Source organism: Danio rerio, chromosome 23 (assembly GCF_052040795.2).
Source record: "Danio rerio strain M-AB ecotype USA chromosome 23, GRCz13ab, whole genome shotgun sequence".
Classification (NCBI taxonomy): Eukaryota; Metazoa; Chordata; class Actinopteri; order Cypriniformes; family Danionidae; genus Danio; species Danio rerio.
The window spans coordinates 41,977,033-42,001,885 of NC_141043.1; the positions used below are offsets into that span (position 1 = coordinate 41,977,033).

A 24,853-nucleotide genomic window follows, 5' to 3' on the forward strand; every position below is an offset into this window, starting at 1 on the left:
AGTTAGAAATGCCTTTGCAGTGATAAATGAACATCCATAGGTCTGATGGTGAGCTCACTGATATTATACTGTTATGATAGTTTGATTATAAAATATATTTGTGACCCTGAGTCACAAAACCACAAGACAAAACCTAGACAAGAGAAGCGGCCCTAAAACACAGCCCTGAGGCACCTCAGTAGCAAGATTTTGCTGCGCAGATACTTTACTGTTTCTCTCTAAGACAATGTTTTATTTTGTGCTAAATGTATTTTAACTATCTAATTGGAGTCCAGAAAATATAAAATAAAATAAATTCATTATTTGCATTAGGATGCAGAGCAGGTTGTTGTTTTGTAGAAAAATGACAGCGCTGGGAATTTAATGCAAGCTGTGATTGGCAACCCATGTAAATTGACAAATAAAGGTGTGATATGGGCTCGTTTCTGTTTGTTGAAGACCAATCGCTGCTGCATTCTGGATCGAATCAGCTCTAGAGGCTTGATAGTGTTGGTTAGGAGATCAGCCATGAGTGATTTGGAATAATCCAGCATTGACAGGACAAGCAGCTGAGCAGTACATTCTGATAAAAAGGGTCTGATTTTATTTTAAATGGTCACCAAGAACCACTACGAGGCGAAGTGATGGTTGAGGTGCTCAACTGTATGGTGAAATTGTAGATAAGTGTTGAGAAGGCTGGGATTCTGCTGGTTTCTCCAGTTTTAAAAAAAGGCTGAAATGGGGACTTCCTTTATCCAGCCAGCGATTTCTATCAGACATGCTGATATTCCTGCAGTGGTCGTCGAATCCTAGGGTTAAAATGAGATGTAGAGTTGGGTGTCATCAGCACACTGTAGGAATGAGGAGGAAAATCCATTTTTCTGAATGACAGACCCAAGTAATGCCATGTAAATGGACAAGAGAAGCGGCCCTAAAACAGAGCCCTGAGGCACCCCAGTAGCAGGATTTTGTGACATGGGCAATTTACCTTTCCAAGACACCATGAATGACCTATATGACATGTTTTTTTTTTTTTTTTTTTTTTTTTTTGTACAAACTGTATTTTAACTACTAAATTAAAGTCTAGAAAAGCTCAAACAAAATTTTAAAACATGAAACCCCCCAAAACTTAGAAAATATTTAATTCACGAAAAAATAAATAGAATTTAAAGGAAAAAATCTCAATTCCAGAATCCCAAGCAAAGACTTGTCCATGGCTGTGACATACATACAGTCAAAGTCAGAATTATTAGCCCCCCTTTGATTTTTTTTTTCTTTTTTACATATTTTCCAAATGATGTTTAACAGAGCAAGGACATTTTCACAGTATGTCTGATAATATTTTTTCTTCTGGAGAAAAGCTTATTTGTTTTATTTCTGGTAGTATAAAAGCAGTTTTTAATTTTTTAAACACCATTTTAAGGTCAAAATTAGTAGTTCCTTTAAGCTATATATTTTCCCGATAGTCTACAGAACAAACCATCATTATACAATAACTTGCCTAATTGCCCTAACCTTCCTAGTTACCCTAATTAACCTAGTTAAGTCTTTAAATGTCACTTTAAGCTGTATAGAAGTGTCTAGAAAAATTTCTAGTCAAATATTATTTACTGTCATCAGGGCAAAGATAAAATAAATCAGTTATTAGAAATGAGTTATTAAAACTATTATGTTTAGAAATGTATTGAAAAAAAATCTTCTCTCCGTTAAACAGAAATTGGCGGGTAAAAAACAGGGGGGCTAATAATTCTGACTTCAACTGCATATTTACACTTTTTCTTAATTTATATAAATATATGTGTGCTAAATGTCACTGTGGGCAACACGGTGGCTCAGTGGTTAGCACTGTCACCTAAAATCGACAGTGCCTTATCCAGCATATGTTTCACGCAGTGAATGTCCTTCCAGCCGCAACCCAACACTGATAAACACCCATACACTCTCATTCACACACATACACTACGGCCAATTTAGCTTATTTAATTCACCTATAGCGCATGCCTTTGGACTGTGGGGGAAACCTGAGCACCCGAAGAAAACCCACATGAACATGGGGAGAACATGCAAACTCCACACAGAAATGCTGACTGGCCCAGACGGGGCTCAAACCAACGACCTTCTTCTTGCTGTGAGGTGATTGTGCTAGTCACTGCGCCACCGTGACGCCAATTGAAGTCCAGTAAAGATTAAATAAATAAAAAAAATCCCCAAAGAGTGAGAAAAGATTTAAATGGACATCACAGGCCCTACAAATGTAACTTGACCTGTGCTTCTCAATCCCACAATATTCCAAGCAAACACTCAAAGCTCTTTGCACTCGCCCGTGGCCGTGACAGGCTGTGAATCGCCATATTATCCCTCTGCTGACCCAACACGGTCTCGAACCCTGACCCAGCGGACACATCGGAGACCGCAGCTCCAGACCCACACACTTCACTGTCACAGCCGACGTTACCAAGTGTTTGACTCAAGAGAGAATGCTGACCTACTTTGGGCGATTCCTCTCATTTCTGCAGGCAGGATGGCAAACTAAGCTTTGAAGGACACACTAGACCTACCTGCTCGCTCAAGCTTCAGCTCAATGTCTGCTTCTTAGGGATTTGTTAACTTGGACGACTCTGTGAAAGTAGAGCTAATAAAGGAACCATTCTTGAGCACTGGGACAAATCAGACTGAAAGCACAAAAAGTTTTAGGGTTATCGGTTGATGGAGGAAAAAAACAATTAATGTCATGATATCGCGGTAATAAATCAAATTAATTTGCATTTAGATTATTTTTCTGAGAAAGGACCATGGAGATTATATATATAAAGGATGCAACGATTTTAGATTTTGGTTGTACGATTATAGTCAGAGGAACAATCACGGCTTTACGGTTATCACAATTATTATGCATTCATTAATTTCAGAACACTTTTAGAACCGGGTGGCACACCGGGTGCCACTCCTGTCAGCTAAGAACACAAAACTGAGGCTATAATTGACATAGACTCATCAAAATTGTACAATAAAAGACTGGAAAATTGTGCCTGTTCTGATACAGTAAGTCTCAATTTCTGCTGCGAGATTCGGATGGTAGGGTCAGAATTTGGCGTCAACAATATGAAAACATGGATCCATCCTGCCTTGTATTAACGGTTCAATGGTGTGGATGTTTTCTTGGCACACTTTGAGCCCATTAGTACCAATTGAGCATTGTGTCAACTCAGCCTACCTGAGTATTATTGCTGACCATGTCCATCCCTTTACCACAGTGTGGCCATCTTCTGATTGCTACTTCCAGCAGGATAACACGCCATGTCATATAGCGTAAATCATCTCAGACTGGTTTCTTGAACATGACAATGAGTTCACTGTACTCAAATGGCCTCCACAGTCACCAGATCTCAATCCAATAGAGCACCTTAGGGATGTGGTGGAACGGGAGATTCTCATCATAAATGTGCAGCCGACAAATCTGCAGCAACTGCGTGATGCTATCATGTGAATATGGACCAAAATCTCTGAGGAATATTTTGAATGCTTTGTTGAATCTATGCCATGAAGGATTAAGGCAGATCTAAGGGAAAAAGGGGGTCCAACACAATACTACTGTAGTTAGGTGTACCTAATAAAGTGGCCGGTGATGTAGAATATGAAAGAAAAAAAAAGCTAATGAATTGATTGGTAAATCAATTTTAAAACTCTAAAACTAGCAAATCTAAAACTGCTAAAAAATTAATAAAATTATTAATTATTTTAAAATGACACTGACTTCATAACACATTTAAAATACACATTATAAGATTGTAGGCTGCCTCATCAAATGTCTCAAGAATCACTGCAGTCATGAGGTCTTGTGTACATTATGACTAAACAGTACATTTCTATCTTGAGCAACTGGTTATTTAGACAGACTATCAGATTATCAGTGGTATGCAATTGACAAACCTTTCTAATGACGTCAGCAGTTTCTGAAAGTTACATTAACAGTTGACCTTAAACTAAACAATGGTGTAACCAGTGACTCCTGTAACTTCTTTTCCAGATCATCCGACATGATTTCTCCACAAGAAAACCACCAACAGTATTACTACTACAACACATTAAAAGTAAAACTCTACTTTAGAGTGTATTACAAACCCAGCTTAATGTGAATCTGTCTGAAAAAGGGCCATTCACAGAACTTGTTTCTGCATTATTAATGAACATGCAATTCTTTTCCATTGTTTTTTATGTAAACACAAGCTTGGCAGATGTGTGTGACGCTTACGTGGCTCAGTGCTGCATTTTAAAGGTGCTGCATCAAGATAAAGGTATTTAAACCTTTTTATTACATGCAACACAGCTTATCAATGTCAATTCTAAAGCAGTGGACCAATCAGAAGAACTCAGAGTCAGGGCAAGAGCTGCGAGCTTGATGTTGATAAAATAACCTTTAATCAACCAAACTTTGTCTTTATGCTGCATGAGATTCCCTTGTTTTGTTGTTTCTGAAGAGTCAGAATGACATATAAAGGCTCCGCCCACTTCTGGGAATCAGCTCATTAGCATTTAAAGGAACCCACACACCCAAAAGCCATGTTTTTGCTAACACCCAAATAAGGTTATATTTAACAAGCTATAATAAATGTTATGTTGGCTACTTTGAGCTGAAACTTCACAGACACATTCATGGGGACACCAGGAATTTATTTACACACTTATGAAAAGAGGAATAATATGTCCCTTTTAAGAGAGCATAAAGAAACAGCTCCATAACTCTTGTCTTCACAGGTCTCTGAATGCTTTGACAACGCTGGACGGTTTGTGCCAGAAGATTCCCTCATGCTAAAGGAATGCCAGCGTCTACAGCACAGAGGAAGAGACACTGCTCTCTCATGAGGGTTTGACATCTATCAGTCCAGGCTGAGCCATGGAGAGACAATGGCAGAAAACAGATCTTTCACTGCACAAGAAAAAATCACAAGCTGTTTGGCAGGTAGACATGTACAGTGAATCACAGAATAACGGCCTTGTTTTGTAGACCAAAACACACACACAGCCATATGTGCACCATGTCAGAAAGCCTCAAATTAACCTATTTGTATTTTGAAGTTTCATTCATTCATTTTCCTTCAGCTTAGTCCATTATTTATCAGGGGTCGCCACAGTGGAATGAACCACCAACTTTTCTGGCATATGTTTTATGCAGCGAATGCACTTCCAGCAGCAGCCCAGTACTGGGAAAAACTAATTTAGTTAATCCAATTCATCTATAGCACATGTTTTTGGACTGTGGGGGAAACCAGACCACCCGGAGGACATCCACGCCAACATGGGGAGAATATGCAAACTCCACACAGAAATGCCAACTAGCCCAGCCGAGACTCTAATTGGCTGCATGGTGGCACAGGGGGTAGCACGTTCGCCTCACAGCAAGAAGATCTCTGGTTGGAGCCTCGGCTGGGTCAGTTGGTGTTTCTGTGTGGAGTTTGCATGTTAAAACAGAGCCCTGAGGCACCCCAGTAGCAGGAGCTACTGCTCGGACGCTAACTCTCCAAGACAACCTGAATGACCTTATCATGTGGGTTTTTTTTTTTTGTGTGTGCTAAAAACTTTTCAGCTTAGTCCCTTTATTAATCAGGGGAATGAACCGCCAACTTATCCAGCATATGTTTTATGCAGCGGATGCCCTTCCAACTGCAACCCAGTACTGGGAAAAAAAAAAAAAAAAACTTTTTAGAAAACAATTTAGGGAAACCCACACTACACGAGGAGAACATGCAAACTTTACACGGACATGCCAACTGACCCAGCTGGGGCTCAAACCAGCAACCTTCTTGCTGTGAGACAACAGTATAAAGACAAGGCCACTGTGTCGTTGTTTTTTTTGCAAACAATATTAATCTTCTAAGAATATTTAATTGGAAAACAACCATTAAAATTAAACGACTTTCAGCGATTAAAAACTTTGAACTGACATGACATGAAATCAAAGGTTAGTAATTTGTCCATTTAACGCTGTGAGAAACAGACACAGTGACTCATTTCTCTTTTATGAAACAGCAATTTGCCCTGAACGGGGTGGATTCGAGATGCTCTTCTTCTGACTGTGGGTGTGTCGCAGTCATCATCGCGCATTAACTTAATTACTTACATGAGTGATCAAATCATCACTAATGAATTATGGGATTTTTAGGGACATGTTTACGGTTTTGGTGTTCTAGAAACGGCGGGAGAGGAATCTTGAAAGACCGGCAGATTTATAAAGGAGCGTTTTATCTTAAAGGCAACTTAAGCTCTACATCATCACTGTATTTGTGGGTTTCTGTCAGTTATGAAAGCAAATTGCATTTTTGATCAGTCTATAAAAACAGATGTAATACAAGTTCCCGTAATGCTCTTACAATGAAAAATTCCAGAAGCTATATCAGCTAAAGAAGGTGACATGGTGGCGCAGAAATAATCACAGCAAGAAGGTCACTGGTTTAAGTCCTGGCTGGGCCAGTTGGCATTGCTGTGTGGAGATCGCTGTGAACTCTGTGGAGTTTGCATGGCTTCCCTCCGGGTGCTCCGGTTTCCCCCATAGTCCCATAACATCGTTATAGGTAAATTGGATGACCGTAGTGTATGAGTGTGTGTGGTAATGCAAGAGTGTAAGGGTGTTTCCCAGTACTGGGTTGCGGCTGGAAGGGCATCTGCTGCATATGTTAAAATAGTTGGTGGTTCATTCCACTGAGGCGACCCCTGATAAATAAGGGATTAAGACGAAGGAAAATGAATAAATGAACAAATGAACAAACAAATGAACAAACAAATGAACGAACAAATGAATGAATATCAGCTAAAATGAACCAATTCTGAAATCACATACAGGCTTGTAAACAAAGAGGTTGTTGTCATTTTGGGAGAAGATTTGTTGTCTGGAATAATTTGGAAATTACCTCAGAAGACCAGCCTGATCAGCACATATTTATTTATATGATGATGTGCAATGAGTGATTCTTAGTAATTACATAGTTTAATTAGCAGTAGGGATGAGCGATATACAGTATCTTATCATTTGCAATATAAGGGTAAAAGTTCTCCTCACTTTAGCTTTTTTTTTTTTTTACATGTTTCATAGTAATAATAATAATGACAAAACTTATAATTGCTCTGTGCAATAAAGTACAATTACAGTAGGACAAAATGTTCTAAAATAAACCAGTTCAAAAGAATGATTAGTTTGTAAACCAGATGCTACTCAGATGGCCATTTGCAGACGCTAGATTAAAGCAAAAATTCTAGCCTAAACTAACTTCAAAACGACATAAGAAAAAAAAACACATCAATAATGAAAAAAATCTATTTTATGTCAAAACTTTGAGGTCCACTTGACATCCAAGTTTGATGCTCTTTTGACCACCAAAATAATGACACAAAAAGTATTTTAAGATAAGAAGTTTTATTTATCTGAAAGCTTTTTGTATTCCTACAGTGCAAGTAAATGTCAAAACCACTTCAAATTAACATCTAAGGACTGTGACTGTAGGTGATGTTTGATTTTTATTTATTTTTTTGACGTCAATATCAGATGTCAATTTGATGTTGTTTTGATGTGTATTAAACAATGTGCATTAAAATTGTGTTGCCTGTATATGTTTTTATGCCAGAAGACTTAGAGCAGTGGTCTTCAACCACTGGGCTATGGCCCGGTCTCGGTCAGTGGATCAATTGGTAACAGACCGCACAAGAAATCTTCTGTTTAATTTATTATCTGAGTCTGAACCATCTTTTATTTTGAAAAATCTTTTATTTTGAAAAATGATTGTATTCTCTCGCTTACATCTCGGACACATGAGTGCCCAAATTTAACCCACAAAGAGGTAAAATGAGGAAGACACAGACGTCTTTTGAAAGTTTCTTTGCTAACGGGAACAGGCCCAGGGAAGGATCCACAACCCGTTTGTCAACAAATCAGGTGAATCCACCATGTCTGTGCAAGAAAATCAACTGCTGGAGATCGCAAATGTTGGCGGCCCATTTTACGTCTTTTCTAGAATTTGTGCAAGTTCATTATTGCCAATAGAGATGCGCGGCATGACGAGCTTGCGCCTTCCAGATGAATGAATATCGTGAGCGCACCGCAAGTCATGTGACAAGAACTCACCGATAAGCTTAGGCTTGTTTGGAATATACACATTTGGGTAGACTAATACCCCAAACACAGAACACCCAAACACTGTAGTGCTAACTGATAATCTGTATCAGAGTGACAGCAATGTTTTGTCATCCTCTGAGAAAATAGTTGATGGTCGACTAGCAACCTACAAACCACCACCCCTGGCCCGCAGTAAAATTGTCAAGTGGTCACCGGTCTGCGGTGATAAAAAGGTTGAGGACTCAGGGCACGTCCACACTAAGTGTGGTTTATTTATAAACTGATTTCGAAAGGAACGCATGCTTATGATTGAACACGGCTGGTCCAGCATTAGCTAATACACAATCCACCAATCAGTCAATTCCTAACTCACCATAAATAACCAGAAATTCTTACCTTAGTATCTTCATTTTAAAGAAATCCACCCCTATTCCTCCTCCCTTTTTAGATAGGGCGACATGGCAGCCCAGTTGATAGCAGTATTGCCTTACAGCAAGAACGTCACTGGTGCACGTCATTACCTGGCTAGCTGGCGTTTCTGTGCAAAGTTTACATGTTCTCTCCGTGCTTCCCATGGGTTCCCGGGTTTCCTCCCAAAGTCCAAAGACATGCGATATAGGTGAATTGACCTAACCAAGTTGGCATTATTTTAGCTCAAACTCCCCTCTCACCCTTCTATCAGAAGGGAGCCCCGGGCTCGAGGATCTTTTGAGCTCAGGGCTCTCTCCCAGGACAGCATGCCAAATACGCTTTATTATCAATCATCAGCACTTGAATACTTTGAAAACCTTTGATTTGATGCTATTTTACTTTTAAATTGCCATCAAAAAACACTTCTAAAGTCGATTAGAGGACAGTCCTTTTATCAGTTTTTGAAGCGTTTTTAACTCCATGTTAAATGTCAATTTGGTGTCGTTTTGACATCAAGGTAGTCAACTGACATCAAATCAATTAGCATTTTTGGTCCCACTTTATATTAAGTGGCCTTAACTAATATGTACTTACATAGAAATTAATAGTTCATTGCAATGTACTTATTGTGTAAATACATGTATTTACTGTGTACTTATGCTTGATTAAATACATCTATGTAATTACATCTGTAATTAACTTTTGTAACTACATTTGTAAATACACTGTTGACCATCCCTTAAACCTTAATCCACCCTTAAACCTACCCATACCACCAAACCTGTCCATAACCCAACCTCTATCTCAACTCAAAAGCACCACAAGTGTTCTCAAATACATTATAAACACAGTAAGTACATTGTATTTATTTTTTTGATGTAAGTACACAGCAGTTAAGGACACTTAATATAAAGTGGGACCGCATTTTTTTATACATCAAAAATGCTGGGATGGTGTAAATGCTGGGATAGTGTAAATAAGACCTTAACGCCTAATAACACCATAATGCATTGTCGGGAACGATATGTATTAAAATTGTGTTGCTTGTAAATGTTTTTAACAACATTTTAAGAATCAGAAGCCATTGACTTAAACTGTATGATCACCAAAATCCTCGATTTCAGCTAGAAATCTTCTCTAATGTTCTACCTGAGCAAAAAACACACGTATCACAGCCAAGCATAATCTCCGATTATCTTTTTCCTCCTACAATGCTCCGAATACTCCTTTACACAAACGCATCTCTTGCTCCAGCCCCTATAAAACCCCACCGATTTGATGCAATTTCACTTTTTAATTAAGCCGTAGCGTGTCATAAATCAGGAATCAGGATAATTAACAAAATAACAGAGGCTGATAATGTACCAGCTCGTCTTAAATCTCCAAAGGTCCCATCGCTGGGCAGTAATAAAGAGCAAATAATGGTGCGGCTGCTTGATATTTTGGTGCTGGAAGTACTGGGGAAAATAACACCTTTAACAGCACTGCGGTCTTAATTTGTAGAGGCCGCCTTGCGCTGCTCTTCTCAGGAGGCAGGTCATTTATCATTTAGGCGGCCGTTATTTTTAATGAGTCTGTTATCATTCATTTTAGGGCATCCCACCTTTCCTTGACATGGATAGTATTTCTTTTTATATAGGACACAGGATTTATGCCTCCCTCTTCTCTGCATTTCGCTCGTCAGCCGCAGCTGCTCTTTCTTTCAGTGTCTTTCTTCCTCTTTCTTTCTTCCGTCCTCTCATCTCTATTTCTTTCATTAAAGTCTCCTTCTCTCTCTCTGGACAGAAAGCCGTCATGCTGGTCGTCCTGATGGTGCTTTTGGGGGTTTAGCTTGAAAATCAAAAGCCAGATTTCATTCGTCCTCATTTTAAAGGTGAAGTGTGACAGTTTTTTTTTTTTTTTATGTCGAAACTCTTTACTTCTATAGTCCCAGTTTAATGTGGAGAGTCAAATGTAAGTTTGATGTTTTCCGCTTTGTGGAAAATGTTACACTGCGACACTGAAGTTGTGTCTCAAATGACACACTATGTACTATGCACTTACTGTATATACTTAACCATGAGTGTAGTGTTGTCCCAAATGAAGCACTAGCATTTTAACGTTTTACTAAATGTAAATTCAAATCGTTTCCCAGTCGATGATTAACAAATAAACAAATGATGGAATCACCTCTCAGAAGGATTTATTTCGAACACACGGCTGTAGTTATGAGCTGAGTTTGGAGTAAAAATATGTTATTATGCAACCCAGGATCATTACAGATACGTACCCAGGTCTACATTTCTGAGAACAGTGAAATGCATAACTGGATGTACGTCTGTTTGCGGTTTTTGTTTTTGCAAATCACCCAGTGGCCGCTGTGTACACCCTATGATAATCTCAAATGTCTCTCGCATGTCCTCTTCTCGCATAAATCCACCAGAGGGCGCAGTATACACTTCAGTCAACCAGGCAAGCTTGCTGTCTGACCGATATACCCATGCACCCTCTCACCGAAACCCAACTCATAATGTTTACAAAAAATCAATCTAGAAAAAGAAAAGCCATCATCATTTATTTTATTATTTTGTTTTTGTTTTATCTGGTTTCTAGAATCGTACTGTACTTCCCTATGTAGCCGGGGCCGGTCTTAACGGCTCGACTACCCCTCTGCGTTGTGTTGTGTTGTGTAAAGTAAAGAGCTGGAGTCTGTCTGCAGGTTCAGCGGTCTCATTTGTTCAAGTGCTGCACAAACAGAGAACATGCAGTTATGAGTCTTCTCTTAAAACTCCTCTTACGCCTGCTACTGCTCGCTCTGCTCTGTCCTTCGACAGACTGAAGCAAAGCGAGCGCTATGTCACTGACGTCACCGCGGCAACGCACGTCAATGACGTCATTGCGCCGACACGTTTCTCTTTTATTTCCCACATATTAATGACCAACAAAACAAAGATTTTGCATGAATTTATAACGAAAACATAAAAAAATTTAATACCTGTTACACTCAGAACCCATCAACACTGCTCTACGTCCCAAGGCTGCCAATGTACGCTACGAGCTACTGGGCAAACTGGTAACATCGGAAAAGCTGTTCACATGGAGGTAAACAGTCAGTTGGTGGAGCGAAAAGGAATAAAAACCATGTTGGTGTCATACTGTCCCGTAGTGTTCATTTTAAAGAAGAAATGCAGCCTGACGTACCTCTGGCGTACCCTGTGGATTTCCAAAACATTCCAATTTAGGCCAAACTTAATTCCACTATAATCTTTTACAGACTGAGAAATGCCCTACATACAATAAATCAAACACTAAGCCATATAATCATTCCAAAAATAATCCTAATATATAAATAATATTGTTTATTTATATATTAGTATATGATATATGATATATTTATATGTATATGATAACTATTCATTCATTCATTCTTTTTTTTTCTGTTTAGTCCTTTTATTAATCGGGGGTCACCACAGTGGAATGAACTGCCAACTTATCCAGCATATGTTTTACGCAGCGGATGCCCTTCCAGCTGCAACCTATCACTTGGAAATATCCATACACACTCAATCGCACTCATACACTACGGTCAATTTTAGTTTACCTAATTTACCCACACCACAAGTCTTTGGACTTGTGCGGGGAAACCAGAGCACCCGGAGGAAACCCATGAGAACATGGGGAGAACATGCAAACTACACACAGAAATACCAACTGACCCAGCAGAGGCTCAAACCAGCGACCTTCTTGCTGTGAGGCGACATCGCTACCCACTGCGCCACCATGATAATTATTATTATTATATATTAATTAACAAAGTTCCCCTTCATTCAGTAAATTAAATACTAAGCCATATAATTATTCCAAAAATTTCATCATAACATATAAATTATTATTATTATTATTATTTATTAATCAACAAAATTGCCCTACATTCAATGAATCAAATACTAAACTACACTGTTAGACCTTACCAGGGTTTTTTACAGTAGAATACTGGCAACACTGTTGCCAGCTACTCACTGTAAAAGTTCGGTTACAGTAAGTAACTGGCAACAGTGTTGCCAGTTAATTACTGTAACTGAACCATTACAGTGAGTGGCTGGCAACAGTGTTGCCAGTTATTTACTGTAACTGAACCAATACAGTGAGTAGCTGGCAACAGTGTTGCCAGTTATTTACTGTAACTGAACCAATACAGTGAGTAGCTGGCAACAGTGTTGCCAGTTATTTACTGTAACTGAACCAATACAGTGAGTAGCTGGCAACAGTGTTGCCAGTTAATTACTGTAATAGAGCAGCAGTGGTAACTAACTGGAAACTGTGTAGAGTTGATTACTGTATTGTAGTGTTACAAATCACAGCATTATACTGCATACACATTAATAGTATGTCATATATAGTTATTGTAGTGTTACTAAAATTAATCAGTATTCTTAGCTGTTATTTAAAAATAGAAGGCATAACATTTTTTCAGACAAATTAATTTTATTGTTTTGGCACCAAACAAATAAATAACAGAAAATGTTTAACAAAATTAAAAAATCAGCAGATATAAATATTGTCTTACATATTACAGGTCTGCACAGTAAGGCTGCGGTCACACTAATGTTTAAGCATGCTATATTCTGCACTGCGAAGTGGAATTAAACAAAGCGAGTAGTGGAATTAAACAAAATAATTAGAGATTGAAAAAGCAAGCCAGAGAGGTCATGTTTTGATCTTTGATTGGTCTCAAGCAATCACATGATGTGATTTCGCATTCAGCGTTCTCCAAGCTTGAACTTTCCAATGCTGCGAATTATGAAATTTGTCTCGTGAGCTATCATTCCAGGTCTGCAGTACTCACATGCGTATGAATGGAAGTCTATAGGGAGAAAAGTGCAGTGTGACCGGGACTTTAAGCTGTAACTCTAATTAAACACACCTGATCAAACTAATTAAGGCTTGTTAGAATTCTACAGGTAATGTTGAAGCAGGGTGGGTACTAAACTCTGCTGCCCTGCAGTTCTCCAGGAACTTGGAGTTTGACCCCCATGGTATATAGCAGGGGTGCTCAATCCTGTTCCTGGAGATCTACGTTCCTGCAGATTTCAGTTGCTACCCATATCAAACACACCTGCCTGTAATTATCAAGTGGTGTTCAGGTCCTAATTAATTGGTTTAGGTGTGTTTGATATGGATAGCAACTGAAATCTGCAGGAAGGTAGATCTCCAGGAACAGGATTAAGAACCCCTGGTATTAGAAATACTTTTAAAGCAACTGCCAACATTGATCACAATCACATATCCAATAAACACACACACACAAAGTGCTGCAGTGAAATGTGTTACTCTCTCCTCAATGCTGACCATGCAAAAAAAAAAAAAAAAACTGAACAGCAAAAAAATACAAAATAAATATTTTAAATTTTAAAGTTTTAAATAATTAAAAACTGTGTCAAATCTCAATAAAAAGTTTAAAATAATTGTAGAAAACAAAAATAAAGTTGGCAACAATGAAAAACCAAAGGATAAAATCTTTTACTATTATAATTATCTCATGACAACAAACTTTTTTATTGTTTCAAATATAAATTCATAGGTGGAAACACTGCTCTGAAAAATACTTTTGCAACAAACTCACAACCTGGGACCGGACAGGGGAGCTTTTGTGTGTGGATGGCTATGTGTATCATGTTTTTGTGATTCCCTGTGATGATGTGCACATGTTACCTTACTGAGATAATGGAATTTAATTTTGGCTTAGTTGCCAGAAAGATACATTCAACTGTTAGCATCTGTACATTATGGCAGTATGCAATATCCAATAAATACATATACTGTACTAAAACAAAAGTAATGTAAGAAGTTATATGAGGAGAGGCTAACTAGCTAACAATGTAGCTTTTTTTAAGTACACAGTTCAAGATAACAACAGTATAACTTAAAACACAGCCTTATTTTAGAAACCCTCAAAAACATTTGAACACATTTTACTTACTCATTGTAGATTCTTATTTAAAGCCTAAAACATAACAGACTCTACATCTGAATTGATGGACATAGCATAGAGCACACTCAGCAGTAAACAAATCAAACACCTGGCTCCCTTAAAGGGCCGGCATTTTCTGAAAACTCTTTCTAACACCTTTGTGTTTAGAATAAGACGGACAGCCTGTGGGAGTGTGTGGTGATGCCTAAATCATTGTTTTTTACAGTTATTTACTGCACAATCTACAGAGTAACAGTGCAGTTATACTAATTAAACACACCTGATCAAACTAAATCTAAAGGTAGTGTGTTGAAGCAGGGCTGGAACTAAATTCTGCTGGGCTGCGGCCCTTCAGGAGTTTGACATCCCTGGTACATAGCATATTTTCAAAGGAACTGCCTACATTTATCACAATCATGCACATATCATTGAATAAAAACAATAAAAATATAAAAACTTCATCCAAAGCAAAAAATAAATAAATGTTGGTTGTTCCAAACCTGTAGTAATAAAAATAAATAAATAAATAAAATAACCTGATTAATACATTTATTTAGGAAAGCCTTTATACTATACTGTTAATGCCACTTTTACCTACTTCATTTGAAGTTTTCCAGACAAATTAATTGAGTCTCTGCAAAAATGTATGTACGTGCTGTTAAATAACACATTTTTACTAGTTATTTAGCAAAATACTAATATTCAGCTTAAAGTGCAATTTAAAAGCTTAACTATAGGCTAAACTAGGCAAATTAGATTAATTATAGAAAAGTAAACAAAGTTATAAAAATGGTTGTGATAATTTGGTTGCTCTGTGTGAATATTTTTGCCTTTAAATGCATCTCGTTGATATCTTTACCTTTTAATTAGCTCTGTGACATTGACATTGGTTGACTCCTGATACTCAATGTTAAAAACATAAAAGGAAACAAAGAAAACACAAAGATGTCTGCAGAGAAATTTAGCTTATCATCAATGCATTGTCTCACTTTCTCCTCAATACTGACCATACATATACCAAAACTGAAAAATATATATATATATTTATATATATATATATATATATATATATATATATATATATATATATATATATAGCAACATAAAGCATCAGAGTACATGAGGTAATAATGGTTGAGCAGTAATTTACCATTTATTATCACAGTAACTATCTGTAATGGATACATAAAGTAAATTACTGTAATTTATTCTTTGCACTACAAAATTTCATACAAATCCTGCTCCTTTTACAGTAAAATACTGTTTCCTTTTATTACAGCAAAACACTGGCTATTTTACAGTTATTTACTGCATAATCTACAGTAAGGGTTAACAGTGTATATAATTATTCCAAAAAATGTATTATAATATATAAATCTTAATAATTGTTGTTGTTTTTATTATTATTATTAAAATATTAATTATTATTATTATTATTATTATTAAGTAAGTAATTAATCTCAACAATTCCCCTAAATTCAATACATCGAATACTAAGCCAAAATATTCATAATATATAAATTATGATTATGATGATGATTATTATGATGATGATGATTATTATTATTGTTATTATTATTATTATTATTATTATTATTATTATTATTAATCAACAAAATCTCTCTTTAAATCAAATATTAAGCCATATAATTATTTCAAAAATAATAATATATAAATTCTTATTATTATTATTATTTATTAATCAACACAATTCATCTACGTTCAATGAAGCACATACTAAGCCATATATTCTTGAATTGATTATATTATATAAATTATGATTATGATTTTTATGATTATTATTATTTATTAATCAACAAAATTCCCCTACATTCATTAAATCAAACACTAAGTCATAAAATCATTCTAAAAATAATCATAATATATAAATGATGATTATGATTATTATTTATTAATCAAAAAATTCCCTCTACATTTAAGAAATCAAATACTAAGCCGTATAATTTTACTCTAAAACTAATCGTAATATATAAATGATGATTATTATTATTGAATAAACAAAAAAGTTCCCCTAAATTCAATAAATCAAATACTGAGCCATATAATTGTTCCAAAAATATTCATGATATATAAATTATTAAAATAATAAATATTATTATTAAAATTAATTAATTCATTTTCTTTTCGGCATATAGTCCTTTTTAATCTAGGATTGCCACAGCGGAATGAACCACCTATTATTATTATTTTTTATTATTTATTAATCAACAAAACTCCCCTACATTCAATAAATCAAATACTAAGCCATATAATTATTCCAAAAATATTCATAATATATAAATTATGATTATGATTATTTTTATTTATTAATCAGCAAAATTCCTTAAAATCTCCATTTCAGTTTCAGATAGTAGGACTTGGGTTCCTCCAAAAGGGCCTTACAATGGCCAGAAACACAGTAACAATGGTTTGCAGGAAGCCTGTGAAAGTGAGCTGTATGTAGAGTGGGTCTGCAGCAGCATGTCTGCAGGTGTGGTTATTTCAGACTGGAGCTTTCCTTAAACACACAAACTCTTGCCTTGATGTGGGCCGTCATTCCAGCTCTGACTAGACATGACACGTTTTGACAGATTATGACAACGGGTCGGCCCACACGTCTCATTCTCAGCTTGTTAACCACCGGCGCTAACTAGTGTACAGTATTCACTCAAGGTGACGAAACCGGTGACGATGTTGATGTTTGTTGTTGTTTTTTATGATTTCTGATGAACGGTGAGCACTTTTATTGTTTGGCGGGGAAATTAATATCATGTAGAGAGAAATATGCATATGGAATGTCATGATGATGAGTAAATAATGACATATTTAGATTATTTTTATTGTAGGCTAATTATTTTTGTTGTTTTTATGAATTCTGATGAACGATGAGCAAATATATTGTTTGCTTAATGGGGTAAATGCATATTATATAGTAAAGAATATGATGATGATGATGATGATGATGAATAAATAACGACAAATTACGATTTCTAGGCAAATTATTCCCTTTATATGCTGATTACTGTATTACTGCATTACTGTTTTAGTGTTTTTATGGTGAACAAATATATTGTTCAGTAATGGGGGAAATTAAGCTTTCAAAGAGAGGGGATGGAATGACACGAAATGAATAAATAATGACATAATTTTAATTTAGAGGCCAATTATTCCTTTAATGCGCATATTACTGATTATTATTCACGCATTCCACAGATATCATTCATTTTTTTTAAATAAGCTTGAATTGTTTTTCAAATATCTAAAACAAAATTTATAAATCAATTTAAACTGTAATTTTGAAAGCAGTTTTGAAAATATTTTTTTAAGTAAATAAATCTTGTTTTGAAGATGTGTTCGAAAATATTTTTGAGACAAAAAATAAAATGTTATTTAGTGTTTGGTGCAGGGCAAAGATTTATCATAATTAATCACATCCAAAATAAAATTTAATTTTGACATAATATATGTTTATATATAAATATAATCATGTATATGTGATACACACAAACATATATAGAAATAAAACTATACAAAACTATTTTGTTGCATAGATATATAAAAATGTATACATAATTTGTATCCATATACCATATCAAATGTGTGTATATATATATATATATATATATATATATATATATATATATATATATATATATATATATATATATATATTTTTTTTTTTTTTTTTATCTATTTTATTTAATGTTTACTGTATGTTTTCCCCCAATTTCTGTTTAACGGAAAGAAGATTTTTTTAAAACACATTTCTAATCAGGATAGTTTTAATAACTCATTTCGAAAAAGTGATTTATTGTATCTTTGCCATGATGACAGTAAATAATATTTGACTAGATATTTTTCCAGACACTTTTATACAGCTTAAAGTGACATTTAAAAGCTTAACTAGGTTAATTAGCTTAACTAGGCAGGTTAGGGTAATTAGGCAAGTTATTGTATAACGATGGTTTGTTCGGTAGACTATCGAATAAAAAAGAATTTGCTTAAAGTGGATAATAATTTTGTTCTTAAAATGGTGTTTAAAAAATTTAAAACTGCATTTATTCTAGCCGAAATAAAACAGAAGACAAATATTATTGGACATACTGTAAAAATGTCCTTGCTCTGTTAAACATAATCTGCAAAATATATAAAAAAAAATAGACAATTAAAAAAATTATTCTGACTTTAACTGTGTATATATATATATATATATATATATATATATATATATATATATATATATATATATATATGTATGTATGTATGTATATATATATATATATATATATATATATATATATATATATATATATATATATATATATATATATATATATATATATACATACATATAAATTGTAAAATTTATTTTCAAGTATAATGTACATAAAAAAATTATTTAAATTCCTTTAAACTACAAAAGCATTCATTACAAGAAATAATAATAATACATAAAGTACAAGAAAATATTGATGCTTTTATTTAAAGGTACTACAAGAACTAATCATATTAAATTATATATTGACCAAGAAAAAATTATAAAATTATTTGTTTCTGCTTTTTTCAAAACAGCTAGAAAAAAAAATCATGTTTTAATATTTATGTAGCGGCATTTAAAACAAATACTGAAACTATTATTTACATTACTTCAAAAGAGTTACAAGAACAAACATATATATTTTAGTTTTTCTTCAAAAGTGAGGCCAAATATATTAAATAAAAATTTATTTATTGGTTTGGTTTTACCTCAAACCAAATCAATTGTCTTTTTGCTCTTTTGCAAACCCCTTATAAGAACACCATCACCCTAAACATTGTAGATTTACACAAGAAGAACAACAAAAATAAATAATAAACAAATCAATATTTTTTCCTTATAAGCAGTACTCCAAATAAAACATTAGTTGATTTTCTACAAATGTTCTAGCTAAATATTGTGTTTCTGTATATGATCCATAGGCCTATTCCACTGATATTTAATGGAATAGGGCTGATGCAAAAGACTTTAATTGCTAATTCATTCCTCCAATACAGTGTTTCTCAACCAAGTTCATGGAGTACCACCAGCTCTGCACATTTTCCATGTCATCCAAGTGGATGCTGCACACTGGTGGTGCTGTGGAGAGACCCCCCCCCACCCCACCCCCCTATGATTAACCACTGTTGGACCAACCATTGTTGTCTAATGACTTGACTAATTAACATAAACTACCCAGTTAACCTAATTAAGCATTTAAGTTGCACTTTAAGCTGAATGCTAATATCTAGTGAAATAACTAGTGAAATATTGTCATCATGGCAAAGCCCAAATAAAATACTTATTAGAAATGAATTACTATGTTTAAAATGTATTAAAAATATCCCTGTTCAAGGGAATTTTTAAAAAAGAATTAAAGACTCACAGGATGGTTAAAAATGTAGACGTCAACAGTATGCAAACACATCACGTTTAAAACTGTCCATCAATTCAGCCAAGCTTAAAATCTGTTCACATTTGTCTTACAAAACAACCCAAATCCTTTACACTTCCCAAAAAAAAAAACACCATTCCTCTCCACATCCAAGAAAATTACGCAACGTCCCGTGACGGCTGACCCTCAAGGTTTCACTTGATATATGAGCCGTTCATCCTGTCTGTTTTCCTCTTCATTTTAACGTGATGCCTCGGCGTAAATATTATGCTTTCTCCCAAAAAAAATACCCTTCGAAAGGATGCCAAGTGCTTTTCCCCGCGTTCGCAGCGCGCCGCAGACTAATAATGCGAGTTTATTGTTCAATGCGGATGTGTCAACAGTCAAAAATGTGCGTGGAACAATGCAATGTCTGTTTAATGTGAGATGTGTGGGTGGCGCGTCAGGATTGTTCTCTTGATTTATGAGGTTCCTGTGCTTTGCTTCTTTTTTTTTACAGTAAGTCTTAGCGCAATATGTCCTCAGCGCTGCATCCTGTTGGGAGCAGTGACCGACATGTGTTCCTGTGTTGGAATGGTGTGGCGTTTCGTCTCTGGCCAGAATCTCCATGGTGCTTATCACCGCCATATGGGATACTGGCACTGAAAGACGGTGCGGCAAAAAACAGGGCTGCATCACACCACTGCGGGTGAATGATTCTGCATTAAGGAGATGAACGCTTTCTGAATGTGTGTCCATCGTTTACTGAAGGTGATGACTGCCTTTCAAAGCAATATATCCGTAAAATAGCAGTTTTCCTTGTTTTGTGATTCATGTTGTTTATTTATGCTTTTGAATTGCGCCTTGAGCTATCTTCCAACAACTTTTAACCTTAAAAAGTTTGAAAAAGTGACTTTTATTAACATTTTTAATATTTTAAAGTGATAAATCGTCAGGGTTGGTGTCGTATATTACGCTACAAAATCCTTGTAATGGGGTGGGGGTAGACGTTAATGAAATACAATAAATGGGAAATGTAATAAATAATATAAATCTCATTAACGTCCAGCCATGACCGTATCTGAGTTAGCAACAACCATGCACTTGCTGTTGGGGAAGCTTCCATTGAAAGGAACTGGGTTTCTTCATGTGTATTTGGACAGGTTTGTGGGTTTCTGCAATAGCGCCCTCTGGCCTTCGGAGTTGATTTACTAAAGTTGCAACAAAGGTTCATTCTGAAAACATAGCTCTATATCCGTTTTGGGAGATGACAAATTATGTAGCCAGAGGTGCATATGGCTGCATTTCGTCTTTAAAACAATTGATACGGGACGGCATGACGGTATTTTCATGCTTACCAGCTGACCAAATATCTCCATATGGATGGCTTTCCTGTTCGCAGGGAGGACTTAACCACGACGACAGGGTTTTAGTCTGGTGAAGGACTGTTCCAGAAAACAGGTAAACAAAAGCCAACAAATAAAATAAACAAGTAAATAACAGGGTGAGAATGTGGTAAAATCTGAAAATGTGGTAAAAACCAGACGAGGGCTTTTCTTTTGTCTGGATTGCTTTTTAAAACTGTTGTTTAGGTTTAGGAAAAGGGGTGATCGGGTCAATCTGTGTTTTTGAAAACACTATTGGTTGGGTTTTAGGGAAGAAGGGTGAGTCAGTTTATCGGTCAGTTTGTAATTAATGTTTTTTATTTATGCTTTTGAATTTTACCTTGATCTATCTTACAACAACTTTTAACCTTAAAAAGTTTGAAAAGGTCACTTTTATTAACATTTTTAATATTTTAAAGTGATAAATCGTCAGGGTTGGTGTCGTATATTACGCTACAAAATCCTTGTAATAAACTTCTAGTATACATTTACTGTTTACCGTCCCACTAAGCCACCGGAAACTGATAATTAACAGATATTTGTTTTTACAGTTTATGGGATGCACTTGGGTAAAATCTAGATCAGATACGCGGCCGGCCAGAAGTGCTAACAATATACACATAAATAGAGCAGCATTTATAACACTGTATATTAATAATTAATATTTGACAGTACTATAACCATTGGGTTTATGATTGGGGTAGGTCTTCAAAAAATGTTATTTATTGAGTACTATATCATAAATAATACTCAGTACAACTACTGTTTTTACATTACTTTGATGGTTGGGTTTAGGGTTGGGGTGGGGGTAGACGTTAATGTAATACAATAAATAAGAATCTAATAAATAATATAAATAAGCCTTATTAATGTCCAGCCATGACCGGATCTGATTAAGCAACAACCATGCACTTGCTGTTAGGGAAGCTTCCATTGAAAGGAACTGGGTTTCCCCTTCGGGGGGAACTTCAGCACTATAAGTGGATTTGATTTGTAAAATCCACGCATTGGGAGGTTCGGTTCAGAAGCTACTCGTCTGAAAGAGTATTGAACGGGCCAATTAAGAATGAATTGGCAGCGCAAGCCTGCGCAGGTGAGCGGCATAAGCAATCAACTGAGTATATAAGCTCACCTGGCGCCAGCAGACGCTATCCTTTTCGCTTCAGAGACTTTCTGATCGAGTCGATGAGGGTTCCTCCTGCTGTGACCAGCGATTCTGAGCGAACGAGAGCATTCTCCCGGTCCAGAGTGTGTACACGCAGTGGCAGACGGTCGAGCTGGGTTTCTCCCTTGCCTGGCGTTCTTTGGGTCCGGTCCTCCAGAGCGGTGCGTATAAAGTTGCAAACTTCACAGAAAGAGCAACACAGTCGTGCAGCACGTCCTTATCAGGACGGCGCTCCGACTGTGCGTTTCTGGATGCGGTGGTTTCCTGTCCTCGGATGATGGGCGCGGGCACTGCGTTACATGTCTGGGGGTCCAGCATGTTAATGCGCTGCTCGCGGGCAGTTCATGTCGTCATTGCGATGCCATGACTGTTGCGCAAGATCGCGGTTAGCCTTTGCAAAAGGGTGAACCACCCCAGTTGTCCCCTGCTCTGCAGCGGGCACTCGGGCAGATCTGAGGGTTTCAGCGAGAGATAATCCGTCGCCCACGGGCCCGCGGACCTCCCGCTCCTCTAAGCGCTCCAACCAAGCTTCGGGCGGGGGAAGCGATCCGTCTAACAGATGGTAGCCCTTACGCCCGATGACACCGGAGACCAGATGTCCACCGCGGCATCGGAGGGTGGGCTTTCATTGTCCGATGATGATCCAGACCCGCTCGCCCCCTTCGGGCTGGTGAGCGCTGTCACTACGGATCCTGAAACGGACATGTTAGCCGTGCTTTCCCGGGCTGCTTCGGCCGTGGGTTGGAGATGGTTTATCCCCCAGCTCCGCGGCCGGACCGACTAGAGGGGCGTTCCCTTCTTCCCGGAGGTGCACAGTAGGCTCACGCGGTCTTGTAAAGCACTTTTTTCTGCTCGTGCTGCGTGTTCCTCCACCCTAACCACTCTTGACGGTGAAACAGCCAGGGGGTATGTGGCGATTCCTCAGGTTGAGTGCGCGATGGCGGTAAATCCGCGCGGCGCCTCTTCTTGGCGGGATCCGCCTCGTCTCCCATCCAAAGCCTGTAAGTTATCTACCTCCCTCGGAGCTAGAGCTTACATAGCTGCGGGCCAGGCTGCTTCAGCCTTGCATGCGATAGCCACCTACTAGCGCTACCAAGCGCAGGCGCTGGCCGAGCTGCACGAGGGTGGGTCCAACCCAGGCTTACGAGCTTCGCACCGCCGCCGACTTAGCTCTTCGGACTACTGAGTCCGCTGCGTGTGCGTTGGGAAGGACGATGTCCACATTAGTGGTCCAGGAGCGCCACCCCTGGCTGATATGCGCAAAGTCGACAAAGTCCGCTTTCTTGACTTCCCCATATCCCCAGCCAGGTTCGGCGACACTGTCTGTGAATTCACCCAGGAATTCAAGGCGGTGAGAGAGCAGTTGGTGGGTGATGTCTTATCGGCGGTCCGTAGCCCGCTCCGCCCGCCGTGCCATTCATACCTGCTCCTCGCCGAAGGCGCCCGCCTACGAGAGCTGCTCCGCCCCCGCACACGCCTCAGGCGAAGCGAGCGCGTCGGGCACCTCGGAAGCAGGCAGCCCCCCTGCCCAGAACGCCGCTAAGTCCGGCAACGGACCGCGAAGCGCCCCTGGGACAGGCCATCTGGAGAAGAGGGAACTTGCTCTTTCCCCGCTGGAGGGCGGGGCCCCATTTCCAACGGCACTTTTTACTGCCATGAAAACATTATGAAAGGGCACTTTTCACTTCCCCAGATGTGACAGCCCGAAATCTGCCAGTCTGGGACGCTATGCTTTCTAGCTTGCAGATTCGGTGCGTTTCGCCAGTGGCTCACGAGCGCTGGGAGGACGGTCTCCTTTCTCCCACCCCTCGAGCCTCCCCTCCGGAGCTCGGGTTTGGAGTGAGAGCAAATATCTCACCTCCAGCTTTTCCGTGGGACCCGCGAGCTTCCCGGATCAGCACACTCACTCCGCGCTGCCCCACTGCTGGTACGTCAGCGATTGTAGCGATGAGTCCATTAGCGAGAGCTCTGCCTGCCTGGTTAGCGCGGGCCAGCTCTTCGCGGTGGCTCATACGCACAATCAGACTCGGCTATGCGATTCAGTTCGCGAAACGGCCCCCCAAGTCACGGGTGTGTATTCACCAGGGTCAGCCCCCTGTCCGCCCCTGTCTTGCGAGAGGAGATTGCTGTCCTCCTGGCGAAGGATGCAATCGAGCCGCTCCCTCCAGCCGAGATGGAGAGCGGGTTTTACAGCCCACGCTTCATCGTGCCCAAAAGAGCGGTGGGTCACGGCCAATCCTAGATCTGCGCGTTTTGAACCGCTGCCTGCACAAGCTGCCGTTCAGAATGCTCACGCAGAAGCGCATCCTCCGGTGCGTTCGTCCTCTGGGTTGGTCTGCAGCATTAGACCTGATGGACGCGTATTTCCATGTCTCCACTCTTCCTCGCCACCGACAGTTTCTGCGGTTTGCGTTTGAAGGTCGAGCTTGGCAATACAAAGCCCTCCCCTTCGGGCTCTCTCTGTCTCCG

The 24,853-nt window shown here is 38.0% G+C and overlaps 1 protein-coding gene across 1 annotated transcript in view; it reads right to left on the reverse strand.

The window, feature by feature from the left end:
* Window positions 1-11,441: 11,441 nt before the first annotated feature.
* The window catches only part of LOC147831357 (uncharacterized), a 148,438-nt gene continuing 135,026 nt past the window's right edge, over window positions 11,442-24,853 (reverse strand). The window contains exon 7 of the mRNA XM_087307832.1: window positions 11,442-11,561. The gene's annotated coding sequence lies outside the window, so the exon portion shown is untranslated. The remainder of the gene's footprint in view (window positions 11,562-24,853) is intronic.